A 21106-nucleotide genomic window follows, 5' to 3' on the forward strand; every position below is an offset into this window, starting at 1 on the left:
ACTTTCTCAGCACAGCTAATCTACTTAATTCTTTATATACAACATATTTGTGATTGTTCACTATTTTGACTGAATGTTCTGCAAGCTTCCTGCCTCCCCCCTATACCCAACCCAATTAAGATAGGCCTCTTTTACAGATCCAAGGCAAAGAACAAACATACATTTCTAGGATAAGCAGAACTGCTGTGGTTACTGGTGGGCTGCTTCTGAATCCAAAGTTCTCGATTGCATCACTCACACATGAGGTTAAACTCCTCTCTTTTCATGTGGCCTTTGTACAATGTTAGCGTTACTATATAGGCACAGTGATGTGCTCCATATGTCCAAAGGCCATGCTAATCTGCTGCAAAATGCCCTGCTCTTTTAGTTTTGCACTTTGACCTATTTTTGCATTTGGACCTGTGTATTACGGTGTTGTTTCCAGTAGAGTTGTGCAAGTTCAAGGCAAATGCATGTTTCATAGTATGAAATCTTAACTGTCAAAAAAATTATATCTGATAAGCTTGTATTCATCTGCTATATTTTGTTTGCCCAGAATAATACTTACTATTTGGTAACTTTTAAAGGCCCAGTGTAACCATTTTCAGCATGGTCTAGTTGGCCACTCATTTTCCATGCACCAAAGAGAGCAGTTTTACTGGAAACTGGAAGTACAATTGTTTCATATACTTTTTAAAAATTAATCAGTGTAGAAATGTAGAGTACTTCCCAAAGCACCAGTCATGGAAATGCAGAGGGTGGTTCTAAGGAAAGTTATGAGTTTTTTCCCCTTCCCTGGAAATCCCCAATACTGTATAGGAAGTTGGCAAAAATGAAATGGCAGGTTCATTCAAAGAGTGCTAGCTAGTGCTGGAAGTTTCTATGTTAAGAAAACTTCTTAATAAAACTGTGGTTCTGACTTGGCACATATATTCTCTGTTAATCATTTGTATCATAACTTAAAATGATTTGTGCAGCACACTCACCTACTTGGAAGTAAGTTCTACTAAATTCAGTGAAATTTACTTCCAACTGAGCATAGAGGGCTGACATACAGTGCAGTCCTCTGCATGACTGTTCAGCTGTCTCATTGAGTTAGTGGAGTTTACTCTCAAGTAGAGAGCCATAGAATTTCAGCCTTGGGTGGTGGTTGTAAATATGCTTTCCAGAAAGATGTTTAACATCTAGCCACCATATGTATTTAATGTACTTCCTCATTTTTTTCTTAATTAAAGACAACATTATGGTTTTAAAACTGTAGATTTATTTTGTCTTTATAAGAGCAATGACCACAATAATGTTTCAGTTGTTTTAGTAATGCCTAAGCTCATCAAAATACAAAAAAAGTAAATTCATCCCTCTTCTGGTTAAGTGTAATTTATTTTGTATTTCATTAGGTCATTTCCTCATGCTAAGAATTGACACACTATGCTGTGTGAATTCAGTACTCTTTCTACAGTAGCTGAACTGTACAGTAGCTGAAAGTTACAGACCACCTTAAAAAATAGCTTGACTCAAAAATCTTAACAGTTTCTCCACCAGGTGGCACCCTGCTATTAAAAATAACAATTACTGTACTTTTTAAATTCTGTTGTTGTAATAGATGCAGAACTTACAGTAAGTTTTGTTGGAAGCACTTTATTTAGTGTACTTGGATTTTTATTAGAACAATTTGTTTAACATTATGATGTTTGTACAGTATATATGGAATCACTTCCATAAAGTAGACCCAATTCAGTGACATTCCTTTTCTGCTTGGTACAATTTTAGGTATTTTGAATTGGTCAAAAATAATTAAGGCTTAGAGAGAATACATGTATATCAAAATGAGCTTTTTACACTCTGATAAGTTAAGTAAACATCAAACTAACAAACTTTAAGTCTTGTACTTGGCCTGTTGAATACAGTAAGCGGCCATAATAAAAGAAGGCTGTAGGTTTACACCTACCTAGGTGCTAAATACATGTATGGAGTTCAATATCATTATAACCCACTGAACTTTCCTCTGTGTTTCCCAGAGCTGAGTTCACTCAGCCACACTAAGGTGGAAGAGTTCCTGCATGCTAACTTTTTCTTTTCAAAACTTATATGATCTTTGAGCAACAAAAGCTTCTTGTTGGCAACCTTCAGTCTCGAAAGACTATGGTATCGCGCTCTGAAAGGTGGTTCTGGAACAGCGTCTAGTGTGGCTGAAAAGGCCAATTCGGGAGTAACAATCCCTTCCACACTGGGAGCAAGTGCAGTCTGTCCCTGGTCTGTCTCCCTGGCTATGGGCCTTCCTTCTTTGCCTCTTAGTCTCAGACTGTTGGCCAAGTGTCTCTTCAAACTGGGAAAGGCCATGCTGCACAGCTTGCCTCCAAGCGGGCCGCTCAGAGGCCAGGGTTTCCCACTTGTTGAGGTCCACTCCTAAGGCCTTCAGATCCCTCTTGCAGATGTCCTTGTATCGCAGCTGTGGTCTACCTGTAGGGCGCTTTCCTTGCACGAGTTCTCCATAGAGGAGATCCTTTGGGATCCGGCCATCATCCATTCTCACAACATGACCGAGCCAACACAGGCGTCTCTGTTTCAGTAGTGGCGGTTCACTCCAGGGTGGCGGTTGAGGGCCTGGAGTGCTGTCTGGAAGCAGTGAGGATCTGGATGGGGGCTAACAAGCTGAAATTAAATCCGGATAAGACAGAGGCTCTCCTGGTTCGGAAATCCTCGATGCAGGTGCTGGATTATCGACTTGCTCTGAATGGGGTTGCACTCCCTCTAAAGGAGCAGGTTCGCAGCTTGGGGGTCCTCCTGGACTCGCAGCTGCTCCTGGATTCCCAGGTGGCGGCTGTGGCTACGGGGGCCTTTGCTCAGCTTCGGCTGGTGCGCCAGCTGCGACCGTACTTGGATCGTGCAGACCTGGCCACGGTGATCCATGCCACGGTGACATCGAGGCTAGATTACTGTAACGCGCTCTATGTGGGGCTGCCCCTGAAGACGGTTCGGAAACTACAATTAGTACAGAATGCGGCGGCCCGTGTGGTCACCGGAGCCAGACGGTTTGACTCTTGTCAGCCCGCTTCTCCGGGGGCTGCACTGGCTGCCCATTCGTTTCCGGGCCCAATTCAAGGTGCTGGTTTTGACCTTTAAAGCCCTATACTGCTCTGGGCCAGGATATCTTAGAGACCGCCTACTCCCTTACAATCTGGCTCGTCCTCTCAGGTCATCAGAGAAGGCCTTTTTGCAAGTGCCACCACCCAAGGAGGTCCGGGGGGCGGCTGCAAGAAATAGGGCCTTCTCGGTAGTGGCACCAACATTATGGAACTCCCTTCCCCTTGACTTGAGAATGGCTCCCTCTCTTGAGAGTTTTCGGCGAGGCCTGAAAACACTGTTGTTTAAACAAGCCTTCTGATTTCTGGCCTTCTTAACTTTTTTATACATCTTTTAGTTTTACAGGCTTGATTCCTCGGTGATCTGCTCTTTTACTCTTTTAATCTGACTACTGTTTTTATGGCCTCTGTAGTGTGTTTTTAAATGTTTTTATCTGCTTGTATTAATGTTTTTAAAATCTGTTTTTTAATATGTTATTAGCCGCCCTGGGTCCCGTTAGGGAGAAGGGCGGGATAAAAATAAAGTTTTATTATTATTATTATTATTTATTAGTGCATACATGCTAGGGATTCCAGCACATTCCAGGACTCTGTTGTTCGGAACTTTGTCCTGCCAGGTGATGCTGAGAATGCGTTGGAGGCAGCGCATGTGGAAAGCATTCAGTTTCCTCTCCTGTTGTGAGCGAAGAGTCCATGACTCGCTGCAGTACAGAAGTGTACTCAGGACGCAAGCTCTGTAGACCTGGATCTTGGTACGTTTCGTCAGCTTCTTGTTGGACCAGACTCTCTTTGTGACAAAAGCTACCATCACATTAATCATATTACCAAAAAGATACTAGTGGGTGGAATTGAGGCCATGCCACAGTATGGCAGTTTTTTTTAAGGAATAGTTGTGTAAATCATATTACCAAAAAGATACTAGTGGGTGGAATTGAGGCCATGCCACAGTATGGCAGTTTTTTTAAGGAATAGTTGTGTAAATTAGGGCGCAATCCAGAAGTGCCCTTGGTTGGCGCAAGTCCCTTGCGCTGGCCCAGGAAGGTTGCAAATGTGCTGTAATGCACATTTACGTCTTCTCAGGAGCCGGCAAAGCCAGCATGCAGAGGTGTGCTGGCCTGTGGAAGCTGACACAAGCCTCTGCGCTGATGGAGACACTGAGTCTTGTGTCAGCTCAGCTGGGCCGATGCAAGGCTCTGGGATGGGCAAGGAGGAGGTAGGAGGGAAGCATTCTGGTGCGGGGGAGGGCGGGTGGTGGGCGGCCCCGGGGGCAGGCAGGGAGCAGGAGGCAGGGCTGGCAGTTATGCTGGATCCCCACCCCTGCTCCTGGGTAGTTCGGAGTGGCTTCAAGCCACTCCATTCTCCTCTGACTTGCGCCACCTCAGGTTTCCCCTTACCTCTGGCTGAGCCACTTTGGGCTCCTATCCCACACTGGATACAGCGCAAGTCTCTTGGCTTGCCTGTTCCAGCGCAGGGTAGGATTGTGCTCTTAGTCGTGTAGCCATAGTCAATAAACCACTTCCTAGGATGGTCTGGTGAAAAGAGTATAAAAGAGGCTGGTTCAGAGTGCTGCATGTTTTCCATGTAATCTTAGTGCATGCTAGTTCTAGAAATTTGTTCCCAAAGCTAGCTAGCTCTGTTGATCAGAACACAATGAAGCACACAGTGTACATAAAGTGATGGTTAGAGTGGTAGTTATTATAGGGGTCTCACTTCATCAAATACATAAACAGTTGGAAGCTTGTGTTTGAACATGCTCCAAGTGCAATTGCTGTTTTTGAAAAAAGCTAATGGCAGAACACTGAAGCGACCAAGAATAAAAATTAGTAGGATAAACCACCAGATGGCTCACTTATATCAAGAAAGTGCTTGTCTTGGGGAAGAAATATTAAACGGTGTTGAATAGATTTGCCATGGTTGCAGATGTGATCATGTTGACATTTTGGGCTAACCAAGGATCTAAAAATGTGAGTTGGTAGGAGCAGTAATTGTTGAATGATAAATGGGGTTTAGTGCTTCAGAAATAAAAGTCATTCAACATTCAAACTAAGTGTTGCATTAGACCAGAAGTCACCAAACTTTCAACTGCCAGGACCTTAATCTTAATCTTACTCTTAATTAAGATTAATTTTACTCTTACTTAATCTACACTTAATCTTACTCTTATGGGGAGTTGGAGAGGATCAGTTATAGAAAATAACATGTATTTAATACATAGCTTTCAGAATGTTCATAATAGGAGAAAAGTATTTGCAGCTGCAGGGCTATGCACTCTCTCTCGCTCTCTCACTGAAAGTTGTTTGTAACAAGAAGGAAGAGGAAGAGTATGGTAGTGCACATATCTGGGTAAGAGAAGAAGGGGGGCTGTTGCCAGGGCTGATGGGGCCACTACCTGAAACCCTACACTCCCCCTGTGCCTGAAAGCTTTACATGGGCTTCGCTGGTGCAGATCTGAGTAGACCCATAGGGACTTTGGAGATGCTAGATAGGGTAAGGGAATTGATGTTCCCTTACCCCGAAGAGACCACCAGCTGCTTCTCCTGCCCCACAGGATACAGCAGCAGCTGTTTCAGTATCACTATACTGCGGGGTGGGTGAGCAGAATAGGAGTGGGCTGCCCCTTTCGTATTAACTTGCAAGAGTAACAGTAGAACTACTCTTCACTAGCTTAAGAGTGAACACCAAGACCAAATAAGATTTATCAAGAGATCTTATTAATTTGTTTTTGTATTAAAATGTTCATCATACCTTTCTGTTTCCAAAATGGGGGCACCCAAGATGGGTAACTATTAAAAGCATAAGTCAAAAACATTGACTAATAAGACATAACCATCTACAGCAGCGTTTCTCCACAATAGTACTGCACTGTGCCACTTCGCTCAATCCACCTTTTAGAAATACCACCGGAAGTAGCTGGTGATGATGTAATCAATAGTTACTAAACAGTTATAGTAATAGTTACTAAAGCAAAGTACTGAGAGACATAGTTTTCAAGAATCATCTAGGTACTATGTGTAAATAATACCTCAAATTAGGGCTTGAAGGGAAGAAAGGGAAGAGCCAGCTACATTTCATGGGGCTAGTAAATTCCATTCAACCACTGTATCATATCTTACCTGCAGTGCCTTGGATGATAGGGGTACCCCAGAACAGTACCTCAGCTGAAAATCTCCGTATATGTGTTTGTTGGCTGGATGAGATGAAGTGTTTCTCAAGTTAAGAAGATTCTGAATCCTTTAGAGCAGCCATTCTCAACCTTTTTTTTTCAGACTACGCCCTCCCCCAGACCTCTTTCCACATTCCAGCTCCCCCCCCCCACATCAAACAAAGATACAATAAGAACAGATAAGTATAAAATCATTATTACTGAACACCAAGAAGAACTTAAAACATTCTGACATACTGGACAAAACTTTAAAAAAGAGTATGAAATTAAGCATCCAATTAGGCCTAATGCAATCCTTGAGCTTGGTGCTTTCTGCAAGTTGCATGATATCAGGCTCAAAATTAGACAATGACAGTCTGAGGGGTCCTACTGCTGCAGTATCAGTTTTGTTTCTGGACTTTGTCAAGGAAACTACCTTGCTAAATCAACCAAATATGTTGAGAGAAAGCCAATAAAAAAAACTTGGGCTTCCCCCCCACATGGTTGGAAATTTATTTGACCAATTACTCTTGATCCAAACATCTTGTTTGAAACTGATTGAACTGACAATGTGCAGTTAATTCGCTCTGAAGATCAATCAAACTCTCTTGAATTTCAGCCTCAACTTGGGTGGGTTGTACTTCAAATGGATTCAAAATCCAATCCAGAATACCAAGGTTTAACAGGTCATTAAATCTTTCTTGCATATCCTTGTGTATCAACTTGAGATGTTTCACATAAATGGGGAGGTTATGGTCCTTCACTGCCTCTGTGATCATCTTTAGGTTTGGAAATTGTAAAAATTCCCAACATATATTGTGCCAATAGACTTGGAGTTTCTTAAGGAAAGAAACAGTGGCTTCCTTACTAGCTACGAGGTTACTGTTTTTGCCCTTTAGGACTTGTTTAACAAATTTAGGCTACAATCCTAACCACACTTTCCTGAGAGTAAGCCCCACTGAACAAAATAGGACTTACTTCTGAGTAGACCTGGTTAGGATTGTGTCCTAAGAGCCCAATCCTAACCAAATTTCCAGTACTGATGCAGCCACAATGCAGCCCACAGGTAAGGGAACATGTTACTTTATTTTGAAGAGGCCTTTGTTACTGCCTCACCATCACAGGATGCAGCATTTGCTCCATTGGTATGTCTGCAACAGAGCTGGAAAGTTGGATAGGATTGGGCCGTAAGTTTTTGAAAGATATCTGCAAGATAATATATGTCCACGTTAACATCAACTAGTTTTTCTCCATGCTCTTTATCATGTATGAAAGAAACTATGGTGTCCCAGAGTGTGACAAAACATGACAGACCCCTGAAAGAGAGGGTGAGCGTGCAACCCACCCCTATGTCCCACAGTACTTGACTACCAGCTTTCTGACTCCTTCCATTCACCCCACACACATATATGAACCATTACACCCACCTGTCTGTATTTTTTGAGCTGTAAAGGGTGTGATTGCAGCAGCATTAGTTTGGGTAGGTTGAAGGGAGGGAAATTTCATATGGAATGGAATGTTCAGCAGCTTCAAGTGTGTGGCACAAACATAAAATGCTGCTTGGATATTTTATTTCAGTTACCAGGCCCCCCATAAATCCTTGGGGCTCCTCTTTTCACAGTCTGGCCCCCTTCAAATGGAATAGTAAGCACTGTTTGTGCCAGGGAAACCTTTCCTGGTGCGCAGTGTTTTGCCTTAGAGCAGGGGTGTCCAAACTTTTTGGGAGAAGGACCATGTCATCTCTGACACTGTGTCAGGCAACAAGAAAAAAAAAAAAGAATTAATTTACATTTCAAATTTACATATATGTATTAGAGATTGAATGAAAGAAGGTCTTGCAATAGCATAAGACCTATAAAAGGCCTTGCACAAAGCCTTTCCTTCACTGCCGGTGCTGCATCAGACGTGAAACAGCAAGCAGTGGAGGGAGCCCTCATCACACAGCTCACATGAGAGGTCAAACCCTGAGAGCTGTTGTGTTGGAGACTGGGGGGGGGGTCCCTGAGGGCCAGATTGGGATTCCCTGAGGGCTATAAGTGGCCCCCGGGCCAGGGTTTGGGCACTCCTGCTTTAGAGCTTTAAAATATGCTTTAGGGCTTTAAAAACTGAAGTCAATGCTTTTCTTTGGGAGCTTATGGAGCTGGTACCATGTTGATATTATATGATTGGAAAGATAACTCCCAGCATAACTCAAGCTACAATATTTTGCCTCAGTTGAAGTTTCTCTTCAAAGCAGGCCCCATACAGAGTGCTACAGTAGTTGAATCTGGATGTATCTAACAGCACAATCCTATACTGTTTATGTCTACTCAAAAGTAAGGTCCATTGTGTTTACTGGGGTTTACTCCAAGGAAAGGGTTATATAGGATTGCAGCCTATGGCATGTGTAACAGTGGTCACATCAGTTCAGTAAGATCAGGTGAGATTATTGGTTGATAATTGTATTGCTTTCATATAAAAGCAGTAATGCCCTGTATGCTCAATGTAGACAAGACCTTGAACTTTGTCAATGGGCAATACTGCCCATTGCGTTTTCTCTTTCAGTTATACTTCCTGTTCCACACATTAGTTTGACATATTGTATAAAAAACTAACTGTCTAGGCTTCTTGTTAATGGTAAACCATCCAAAGCTATTCATTTACAGAAGGAATGTGACAGGTGTATCCCTTTTCACCATTATTATTTAATTTGGTGTTAAAACCACTGACTTGTAAAATGAGAGCAGAATGACAAGGAATTAGATTTAGAGAAGGAGAGTATAAAATACAACTTTATGCCGATGGAGTTTTACTGACATTACATAAAACAGCTGTGTCTATCCCAGTATTGTGTTTCTTTTTCCTCTGATTTTTCCTCAGTTTTGGAAAGTATTCCTCAGGGGACATGCAGAATAAATCCATCCCAAAACTTTGTAGAATTCATTATTCTAAATTGAAATATTTGGGAATAAAAAATAATGATGCTAATAACATACTTGATGACATTATATACAACTACAATTTCAGCCCAGATCTCATCAAACATCCAGACTGTATCTTATAGTTATATTGCTGGAAAGTGTTCAGAACTGGACAAAGAAAGTAACACTAATAGAAAGACCCCGTCCTTTAAATGAGTTGAGAACAATGTGGGTTAAAGTTTGTGGTGTAACTTTCCCACCAGCAGACTGGAAATATGAACAGGGTGACCAGATACAATGGAGGACAGAATGCCTATACCTTTAACCCATGGGTCATCAAACCCCGGCCCAGGGGCCAGATGTGGCCCATGGTGGGCTTCTATCCAGCCCGTAGCCAGCCTCTGGTCCACTGAGAGCCTCTGGTCCACTCAACTGTACATAACCAGAGCTGTGCTCTGGTCATGTATGTTCTGAGGGCCAGGGCGATGGAATGGGGGTTCATTTGAGTGTGTGCTTTATTTCTGTGGTGTGTATTAGTGCTTGGAGAAAACCTAATGTATTTAAATTTTTTTTTTCTGGCCCTCAACACTGTGCCAGATATTTGGTGAGGCCCTCTGGCCAAAACATTTGGAGTCCCCTGCTTTAACCATTGTATAGAAGAGGGAATTTTGGAAGGTGCAACTTTTTAAACCCTTCCCTGTTGAACTGCACCTGTTAAAATTCCCTCTTCTATACAATGGATAAAGGTATAGGCACTCTATCCTCCATTTTATCTGGTCACCCTGAATATGAACTAAAAGTGATTCCATTTTTAATCATATTTTTTTTTGTTTTTGTAGTTTTAATCTCAAACAAAAACCCTCTTCCAAGCATATTGAATGCTATCACAATATGGGTAAGTGCATATAGAATTGCAGTCTTGATCTCTGCAATGTATGTATTAGTTTCTTGGGGGGAAAATACTGTTTTCAGAAAACAGGTAAAGTCAATCAATCAAAATTAAAAATGCTTTAAAACAGAATTGCAACTTTAGATACAATCACATGAACATATCCCATATATAGTCAAAGCATTAAGTATGCCTGCAGAAAGTGAGGTCTGCATTAAAGAATGAGAATGGTGATATTGTGAAACGTTAATCCTCAGACAAATGGCATGGCTAAGAATACAATCCAAGTGGTTTAAGGAAGAAGACACATCTGTATCATAGTAGCTGTTAATAGACAGATTGCCCTTATTGGTAGATTTGAAGATGCTCTGGAAATGGGTGGCAGGCAGCTGACTTGGATCCACAAAGCTGTTTGCAGCAACTGTTAGGGTCAAGTGTACATTAAAGCTCTGCTAAGCTTTAAGGCTCTAATAAAAGTAGTAAGAAAGACAGGATGTGGCACAGTTCTGTGCCTGCAAAATTGTTTTTGCTAAATTAAGGTCCTGCTCACAAAGAAGGTGTAGCGGCAAAGAAATTGCAAATCTTTCAAATGTTTTTGCTCAGTGACAAATCCAAGCAACAAGGTTCAACTTTTTATATATGTATGCATGCATGCATGTTTTTTAAACTAATGAAGGCAGGTAAGTGGTGACCCCTGTGGTAACAGTTGCCAGAAATGATCTTTAGATTGCCCTTGCTATTGTGAGGGAGATGGTAACCTTACTTCTGGATCACTGGTGTACTGGGGGGTGGGGAGTCAGCAGGTGCAAGTGGTCCTGGGCAGCATGGCTCAGAGGGCAGTGCTGTCCCCCCCCCACCATGCTGTCCTGAGTCTCCTGTGCCCATTGCTTCCCCGTCTGGAGGTATTCTGAGGGCTGGAGAGGCCATGCGCAGCCTCCTCAAACCCTCAGAAGGCCTTCAAATGTCACTTCTGGTTTTCACTGTAAAAACAGAAGTGATGTTTTAAGGCCTTCTGGAGGCTCTGGCCCTCAGAAGATCTCTGAGGTCACTTGACCGGTGGGGGGTGGGGTGGTGGCACTTCCAGGCTCACCCCAGAGCAGCACAGTGGCCAGGACCACCACTGTTCAGGATATCTGATATTTGGATTGGGGGAAGTTGCTTCCAAGACTTAAAATAAAATGACACCTGGGCAAATTGATGCACTTGTCACTGTGTTGTATACATATATGTTGGGGCAAAGGATTGTTGTTCATGTGCTTAATACACTCATGGAAGGTTCCACTGCCTCATATCCAGGAATTTCCCCCTCATACAACATCTTGCTCCATTCGGGAGAGCCTCTGATCCCCAGGAGCAACTTCTCAAGATACTATAGTGTAATTCCATTGTAGTAGCTTTTGTCCTCATGCATGGGTTTGGATACAGCTCTTGATATTTACCAGACATGGTCATCCCAGTTTTATTCAAGTGGTCCTTAAATCTTTCCAGTAACAGTGTTTTTCTTCTATACCCTTATAGGCAGATTCAGGATAAAAGAAGACCAAGGACACCAGCTTGTAAAGCTAAGTCTTAGTATAAGTGAAGACATTCTTCTTATTAAGTATCTAATCTCCCTATAGTAGGCCAATTCTATGCTTGGGATCATTAGGAAGGGTATTGAGAACAAAATGGCTAGTATTATAATGCCGTTGTACAAATCGATGGTAAGGCCACACCTGGAGTATTGTGTCCAGTTCTGGTCGCCGCATCTCAAAAAAGACATAGTGGAAATGGAAAAGGTGCAAAAGAGAGCGACTAAGATGATTACGGGGCTGGGGCACCTTCCTTATGAGGAAAGGCTACGGCGTTTGGGCCTCTTCAGCCTAGAAAAGAGACGCTTGAGGGGGGACATGATTGAGACATACAAAATTATGCAGGGGATGGACAGAGTGGATAGGGAGATGCTCTTTACACTCTCACATAATACCAGAACCAGGGGACATCCACTAAAATTGAGTGTTGGGCGGGTTAGGACAGACAAAAGAAAATATTTCTTTACTCAGCGCGTGGTCGGTCTGTGGAACTCCTTGCCACAGGATGTGGTGCTGGCGTCTAGCCTAGACGCCTTTAAAAGGGGATTGGACGAGTTTCTGGAGGAAAAATCCATTATGGGGTACAAGCCATGATGTGTATGCGCAACCTCCTGATTTTAGGAATGGGTTAAGTCAGAATGCCAGATGTAGGGGAGGGCACCAGGATGAGGTCTCTTGTTATCTGGTGTGCTCCCTGGGGCATTTGGTGGGCCGCTGTGAGATACAGGAAGCTGGACTAGATGGGCCTATGGCCTGATCCAGTGGGGCTGTTCTTATGTTCTTATGTTGCCAGAAAGTACAGTTAAAGAGGGGAATCTCTACATTTTATTGGGATTTACTAACAATTTTCTAGTTGGCCTGAGTTTTGTTTATAGTTGTGAATTCTGAAAGGGTATTGATAGGACTTACTGGAAGGAAACATGATTGCCCTAAGTAAGGGAAATACTTAGCATTTGTAAATATGATGCTATAAAACAAGTCTGTGCTTTCTGAAGAGGAATATTTTAGAGGTGCTGATCAGGGAAACTAGTTATTATTGTAATGGCTCAAGGCAAAGGCAAAACGGAATGCTGTACCCTTGATTCAGAAAATAAGCATGGGTCTGCAGACAGGATGTACACCAGACTATTAAGATCCGCCATGACACCAGTATCTATATTTAGGAATAATACATAAAGAGCTCTATCCTCCCCCACACTCAAACCTCCATCTCATTTAGGACCCACATGCTTTCCCATTTTTTAACTTCTGGTTCCTTTTAAACTTGCTTTGTTTTTCCTGTATGAAGTCTGTTTCTGTTAATCTGATTTAGATTTCTCTCTGCCTTAATTAGCTACCTGCAAAGAAGAAAATTTGATGTGAAGAAGTGGGGGGAGCACTTATCTGACTGTGGGCCCAATCCTATTCAACTTTCCAGTGCCAGTGTAGCCTCAATGCAGCCCCAAGGTAAGAGACCAAATGTTCCCATGCCTTGAGGAGGCCTCTGGGACTGTCCCTCCACCACAGGATGCAGTTCACACCCCATTGGTACAGCTGCACCGGCCCTGGGAAATTGGATAGGATTGGGCCCTGTGGCTTCTAAGCTCAAAATCCTGGCCCCCCCCCCAGCTGCTTTTGCCTCCAGAGGATTCAAAAAGCACAAGTGTCCTCCCAAACAGAGTAGAGATGCTGCAAGCAATCAGCCAGTAGGGCTCAAAACATGGAATCCCTGCTTGAATGTTTGTGAGCAGAATCGGGATGTGTGTAACTGCCTGAACAAAACTACTGTGAGTGAATTAACTACTTGCAAAGGTTCAGGGTACAATCCTATCCAGTTTTCCAGTGCTGGTGCAGCTGTGCCAGTGGGGCTTGCACTGTATCCTGTGGTGGGGAGGCAGTCACAGAGGCCTCCTCAAGGTATGGGAACATTTGTTCCCTTACCTCAGGGCTGCATTGTGGCTGCACTGGTGCTGGAAAGTTGGATAGGATTGGGCCCTCAGTCTTTTATGAACACATTGATGCCTTGACAAGCACAGGAAGTTGCAGTAAATGGAGTCAGACCATTCATTTGTTTAGCTCATTATTGCAAGTACAGGTCAGCCCTAATTATCCACAGCTGGTTCAACTCACAGGTTCAACCCAGCGCGGATCCCCGACTGCATCTGGAGGGCTGACCTGTACCCAGGTGGAGGGAGGGCAGGGAGAGGGTGGGGTGAAGGCCTGCTGGAGGGAGGAAGTGGGGCAGGATGGAGGCTGTCTGACATGGAGGCTCTTCATTCTATGCCAACCTTTGGGTCATCTTAGAATTGAGTATCCCCACTGCGGGGCTACTTGGTGTACGCAGGGGAAGGGGACGAAAGTCCCCGTCTCCCAAGGAGGAGGAGGCGGCTGCCTGGAGCACGCTGGATGCAGCAGCAGTGGTTTTCGGTGCTGCTGCAGCCCCACACTCTGAGCAGCTCAGGATTAGGTTGTGTGTCTCCTGCTCAAGTGTGCCTTGACTCTGTGTGTGATTTGACATGCAGAAATGGTAGCTGAGGAAGATTACAGACCTTGTTTCTCCCCTGCTGGTTCTTTATTCTAAATTTGCCTCTCCCTGGGCAGTTTCTCTCTCTCTTCTCCTTTTTAAAGTAAATCCACTTGGGGTTTTGTTTTGCGTACAATGTTTAATTATATTTTGGGGAAATATTTACATAAATAATCCCTGAAGTCTTTAGGATTTCAAAAGAAAGAAAACCTCACACCAATATCTAACCGATGATTTCAAGATACTGAGACTTGCAAAGAAAACACCCACAATTTCCCCTTCTTCTATTGAAGTGTGAGGGCCAAGTTTATATCTCTCTGTATTGGAATTTAACTGTTTGTCCTCTTGATATTTTCTCTCAAAATCTTTTCATACTTTAGATTCCTACCAAAGGAGTCTGCATCCACAGGTATAGATAATATGTGGTGATTGAAATAGGACTCTGGGCAGCTGCTCCTCTCTCCTTTTTCCTCATAATAATTGTGCCATTAGCAGGGCGGTAACTAAAAAGGATAACACAGACTTCAAATGAAATGTTGGCTGGAAAGCAACTGGATGGGTGGTAGTTCTTAGCTTGCCACATAAATAGAACTGGGAATTGGGAAAGAATTCCACTCGGCCCACATTGCATGGATGTAACCCTATTATTTCTGGGCAAAATATTAAAGTACAGTGAAATGTTTACATATAGCTGCATTCACTGGGCCAGTCAAAGAGTCAATGCCCCTCCAAAGCTTTCTGTTGAAAGGGGATCACGGTCTGGTGGGCCCTGTGTCACCATGCTACTAAAACTCTTCTGGTGCGAGCCTCTATGACTTACAGTTTATAGGATTAGAGCTCAATCCAATCCTATGGCAGAACATGTGCCCTGCTAGTGGAAGTGCTAGGACCCTTGTGCACATTGTGCAATGTTGTTATGCTCATCAGCTTTGCCACCAAGTGCAGTGAGGCTGCCTGCACAATCATTGGTGGCCCTGCACACAGAACAGCAGCAAGGCCACCATCTGCCAGGGCAGATAAAGTGGCAGTGAGGGGTGGGAAATGGAGAGATGGGGACAGTAGGAGGTACAAGGATATTTCTAGGTGGAGAGGGGGAGGAGTGTTTGGATCTAGTAGCAATGGGGTACCTCCCTGTCCCTTTCCACTCAAATATAGCCACCAAAATAGATGTTATATGTCCAAGAACTGGTGATCAGGCAGCTTACCAGGAGATAAATATGAAATGTTTTTACCAATGTCCTGCAGACTGTTCAATTGTGCCCTCAGAAAGGTGTGGTTGCATCGGTGCTGATGGATAGGATTGGGCAGTAAAATAGAGTTTGTGCTACAGGATCATACGAACATAAGAGCCCTGCTGAATCAGGAAAAGGGCCTATTTAGTCCAGCTTCCTGTATCTCACAGTGGTCCACCAGCTATCTGTGGAAGCATGCAAAATACAAGGGTATGGCAACAGGATATATGTACCTGGCATTCAGAGATAGGTACTTCTAAAACCCAAAGGTTGCATATGGTCTGCATGACTTGTAACCTGTGATGGTCTTTTCCTCCATAAATCTGGGGTGTCTTCCAGATTTATTTTTCATTAGATTTATAAATCTTTCAGTGTGAAATTTGGTGAAAATCCCTGGAATATTCTGAAATTTTGGAGAACAAGCGGGGAGCTACTATTACACAAATTACACCTATGACCATTTTTATAAGGGTACAATTTATGTAGATTTTCCTCCTGGTCTTATGTAAGTAAGAAACAACTATTTGTATGACATGTATTTGGATGGCATTAGAAGTTGAGCATTGGATGGATATCAGGATTTGGCAGAAACCTTACTCAGCCATGCAGAATGAATGCCCCCAGTACTGTTAGTGGTGCAATTGGCTGCTTTGTCTAACAGTATAACCCCATCTACAAATGGGACTGTCTCCTACAATGGAAACCCCTAGGGCATGCTCTGATTCGTTGGGGCAAAGGGCAGTAGAAGAAAGAAAAGCTTGTGAGTTTCTTGGCCAGTGCATAGTGAGCAATGACTATTCCCACACTCCCCATAAGCAAATGAAGAAAATTTTTTTGGCTCCTTCCCCCACCCTCCCAGGTAGGAGGAACGACCCAGGTAGGGTAGGAGGAGGTGCCATCTACCAGTCAGCTGGAGAGGCACAGAGACCTAACTTCTCATGGGGGTCTAGGGCTCCCTGCAACCTAGAGCAGCACGGGGACGTGCACCTGTAAATAGAAGCTCTGTGACCATTGCATACGACATAGAAATCCAGATCAATTTACAACTTGAAAAAAATGTGACAGACACAATTTATAGGAACTATTCAGGCCTATGACACAGTTTATTACTTTAACCGAATCCACAAAATCAGTTAAGATTACAACTGGCCACTTAAACATACATCTTCATGGTTTTACAGATCCAGGTATCGGCCTTTATAAGTTTCATGGCACAGTACAAATCTTGTACAGTGGCTGACACTGCAGTGATCTCAGTGTTAGTTCTTTATGGTAAGGCATTTTTCTAAAGAAAAACAAATGTTAGTGACGCACACTTTCGTTTCCTAAGGTGTACTTACATTTCTAATAAATGTATAAAACATAGTGCAAGGCAATGTAGAATTCATTTGCCACACAATTACTTGATATAAGTGTTTCATACAGTCTTCCAGGAAATGGAAGATTCCATTTGGATGGCATGATCTGCAGAGTTGTTTGAAAGGCATGGAAAGTTATAGCACCAATCAGCCTATCAGTGTTGGTTTTGGGCTGGAGTAGCGTCCAGTTTTGGTCACTACCTTGTCCAAAGTATAAAGAGAAAACCAAAAGGCTCCAGAATGAAATAAAAGAGGGCAAAGGGCATGGAGAATATATATTGGCTGGTTAAAGTAACTTGCACGATTAGCATATGGAAAATTATTAGGGAGAGGTGGGATAGCACTTAGTATTGATGAATGCAACGAAGTAGGCTTTGATTGGCTACCAGGTAAGCATTTTCTAACTTCAGAATAGTGGGCCAGGGAAAACACTGCTCAGAGCAGTTGTGAAGGCTTTTCCATCAGAGATTTATAAAAAAGAAAGAACGAAAAGAGCTGGTGGTACCTTTGCACAGTGCTGGCTAACCTTCTCTGCATGTGTTCCAGAAGACATCCAAAGTAGGAGAGTATGACTCTGGGGTACAAGTAGGAGTGCAAGCCTGACTTTGTGCCATAACTAGACACAGAGACCTTCCTGCTTCTAAAAGGAGCACTTCAAAACACTGATGTGCATGCCACACTTCAGAGTATCAAATCCTGGCAGTTCAGTGGGACTTAACCAACAGTGCTTTTCAGATGCCTTTGCTTGCTAAGTCTTCTGTAACTTCTTAAGAAAGCCCTAGAACAGGGTTGCTCACACTTTTTTGGCTCGAGAGCTACTTTGAAACCCAGCAAGGCCCGGAGATCTACCAGAGTTTTTTTTACAATGTTCGCGCCATCATAACATATAACATTTATGTGTACAATGTATGTTGTGTACCTTGAGCCCCACTGAGTATAACAGGACTTACTCCTGAGTAGACTTGCCTAGGATTAGGCTGTGAGGCTGCAATCCTAGCCACACTTACCTGGGAGTAAGCCCCATTGAGTACAATGGGCCTTACTCCCGGCATTTCCTCCCAGAGGCACCTGAAGGGGGGGGTCGGCACTCCGCGATCTACTCATTTTGCCTCGCGATCTACCGGTAGATCGCGATCCACCTATTGAGCACCCCTGCCCTAGAATATCTCAGCCTCCTTACCTTATGTGTGTTTTCATGCTTCTTGATGTTTATTTCTCTGTAACAAACTATATATTATTATACTCCCCTCCCCCCCAAAGCACTGACATAATACTTGAGACAATGCCACTGTGTGATTTATGGGATTCACTGTGAAGCACTACTATGTGTTTACTTTGTATCAAAGCTGACCAAATGAATTGTTGAGTGACATGAATTTCTCAAATTATAATGCTGTAAATTGTTCTTATACAGTATGTAGTGATGTCCAGTTATTCTGAATTCAGTGATGTAATGGAAATAAGAAATGTGCATTTCATATCTAAGAACCATAAAGACCCACCTGCACATCCATTTATATAAGTACTTAGTTTGTATTTTTATATAGATTACATTATACTTAATTATTCAGAGCCCCTTTCCAGCACTGATGCAGCCATGCCAGTGGGGCCTGTGCTGCATCCTGAGGTGGGGAGGGCAGTCACGGAAGCATCCTCAAGGTAAGGGAATGCTTGTTCCTTTACCTTGGGTCTGCCTTGCATCTGCATCAGCATTGGAAAGTTGGATAGGATTGGGCCCTCAATTGTGTATCAATGTCTTCAGTTCATAGACAAAAATAAAAATAAAAATCCATGTCCCAACAGATAATGTAAACTTCCAAGAACAGATTTAACAATAAATACGTAGCTTCTTTGCATTTGAGTTTGATGAGTTGCCTCTTAGCTTTGAATTAGAATATAAGAAATAGGAAAATACAACTATGCAATTCCTGAAAAAATATTAGTTAGCAAAAAATATGGCATTCCAGGGGCGTTGTTTTCCAGGATTTCCATGTCAGCTTAAACTGCTTTGAGTTATCCGCACACCTGCTTTAATGTCTGTATTGTTCCACTGAAGCCCAATCCTAACTAACTTTCCAGCGCCAATGCAACAGTGCCAATGGGGTATGTGTTAAACCCTGTGGCTGTGGGGGGGTCAGTCAGGGAGGCCTCCACAAGGTAAGCTGTTTGTTCCTTTACCTCAGGGCTGCATTGTGGCTGCATTGGTGCTGAAAAGTTGGTTAGAACTGGGCTGTGAATCCAGTGAAATATATAAGATAATTTATTTCTGAGTTACACTTATGGAATAAGGTTGATCTACAGAATTTGAGGACCTACCCCTGAATGTGTTTTAGCTGTCTAATATACATCCTTTAAGTACAAGGTATACATCTTTTAAGTACAATATTCAGGTAAAAAGCAAGAATTAAAAGTTATTTCCAAATGCCAAAACAATTGTATTGTCCAACTGAACAGCCCAGTATTGTGCAAAAGTAGACATGTCTGCTCAGAAGTAAATGTCATTGGGATTTACTCCTGGGTAAGTGCATATAGAATTGCAGGCTTAAAAAACAAAACAAAATTGTTAATGGAAGGAAAAGCTAATAAAAACACTTTTGCTTCTTGATGCCTTGATGTCTATATATTGATATTTTGTATACTAATTTCCGTTATCAGCCCTGCTAGCTTTTTATTCATTTGAGAAGGCTGACTCTTGGTCATCTTGGAGGCTTTTCTTTTTGGCTTGGCATTGCTAACGTAAGAGACTTTGGAAAGGTTTTGTGGAGTACTGTTAAGCAAAATGATCTTTGTGAAATTCTTCAAAGTAACTGAATTTTTCTTATACGAGTTAGTTTATACTTATATTTTTCCTATACTTCACTCATATTTTTCTTTAGTGCCTGGTTGTGCTCCCAATAAGCCAGTTGCTTTACTTCACTACATCTTCTACTAAACCAGTTCCTGCATTTGTACAATAGTGGTAGCTTCCAGCTCTGGTGCCATTTCAAAACAACTTGTTACATGATTTCAGGTGTTGTGTCCAAATCCACAAATACTTTGTTGTTCCATCTACCTGGTTCCAAAGAGGTTTTGCAGATTGGCTAAAGGAGATAGAGGAGGACAAGACTTTAAATGAAGAACTGGCTTCTAAGGGCCCAATCCTAGAAAACTTTCTAGCACCAGTACAGTTGCTATGCAGCTTGGAAGTAAGAGAACAAATGTTCCCTTACCTTGAGGAGGGCTCTGTGACTGTGCCCCCACCAAAGGATGCAGCACACGTTCCACAGGCATGGCTGCACTGGCACTGGAAAACTGGATAAGATTTGGCCCTCTGTTCTTTACTAAAATACTTCAGAATTGCTAATATAGTTTGTGCTACTTAGTTCCCATTTGCACCTTTTGAAGTTAACCTTAAGCCAGCAAGGCTATTTCAATATTACTCTAAACTATGTGGTACAGTTCATAGATCATAGAATTTGATTTGGTTATGAGAATCTCACTCCATAGACCAGTTGGCCTGAGGTTATCTTGCTTTTGCAACCTTTGTTCAATGGTAATCTTTCAGAGTCCCTGACCTAACAGTCTTCTCCACCCTTGGGCCTCCTTTGTTTTCTTTAAGGCCTGCTGGCACGAATACTGTTTTGTCTGGGGGGAGCTTATTTCCAGGTCACCTTCAGCTCTTATGAGAAAGAAATAGAAACACCTATACAGTGGTAGCACTGGAGATATGCATGCATGGGAGAAATCCTATAGTTCGTGCCTGATTCCATCAGGCTTGCCAGGAACCTCAGGTGGCCCATCACATTTTTGTGCACTAGACTGCCTTTTTACATTCTAGGACATACTCCTCTCAAATACAAAATGCAAAGGCCATTGCAATTAATTGGCTTGCTCTGTGGCCTGAGTAAGTTTGTGGGCTATGATTGCAGTCCTATTAAAATCCAGTTGATAGAGGTAGACATACAGCCTATCCATTTTAATGCAAGCTGACAGGCCTCTGGTCAGCTGTACATTGGGGTACCATGTATTACAAAAATAGGACTGCCTGCTTGCTCATAGTAGCCATGTTTAGCTTTGGCAGTGGCAGTTCCCATGGGAAATGGTTGAGACTGCAGATGGCTTCAGTGTGGGTTGCTTGGTCTAAGCTGAGAAAAAAAATCAATAATGAGATACATAAAAATGTGCCAAACTTACCTTTGGCATTATTTTAGCAGGACAATTATTTCACCACCGAAGCAGAAACATGTTGGATTCCTATGATTGCATGTCATACAGATTGATCCACTTGATACACATGTAGTGAGACTGGACCTCACATGTATTAAGGAGTCCAATCTTAACAGCAAACCCCTTCATTTTCAAGGCAGCCAGGGAGCTGCAGCTGAAGTTAGCGTCTCCCTTTTGAAAATTACTAATTAATGTCTGAAGCAAGACCTATGTACTGGAAGTGGCCACTAGAGGCAGCAGAAA

The sequence above is a fragment of the Tiliqua scincoides genome, chromosome 3 (assembly GCF_035046505.1).
Source record: "Tiliqua scincoides isolate rTilSci1 chromosome 3, rTilSci1.hap2, whole genome shotgun sequence".
In the NCBI taxonomy this organism is placed as follows: Eukaryota; Metazoa; Chordata; class Lepidosauria; order Squamata; family Scincidae; genus Tiliqua; species Tiliqua scincoides.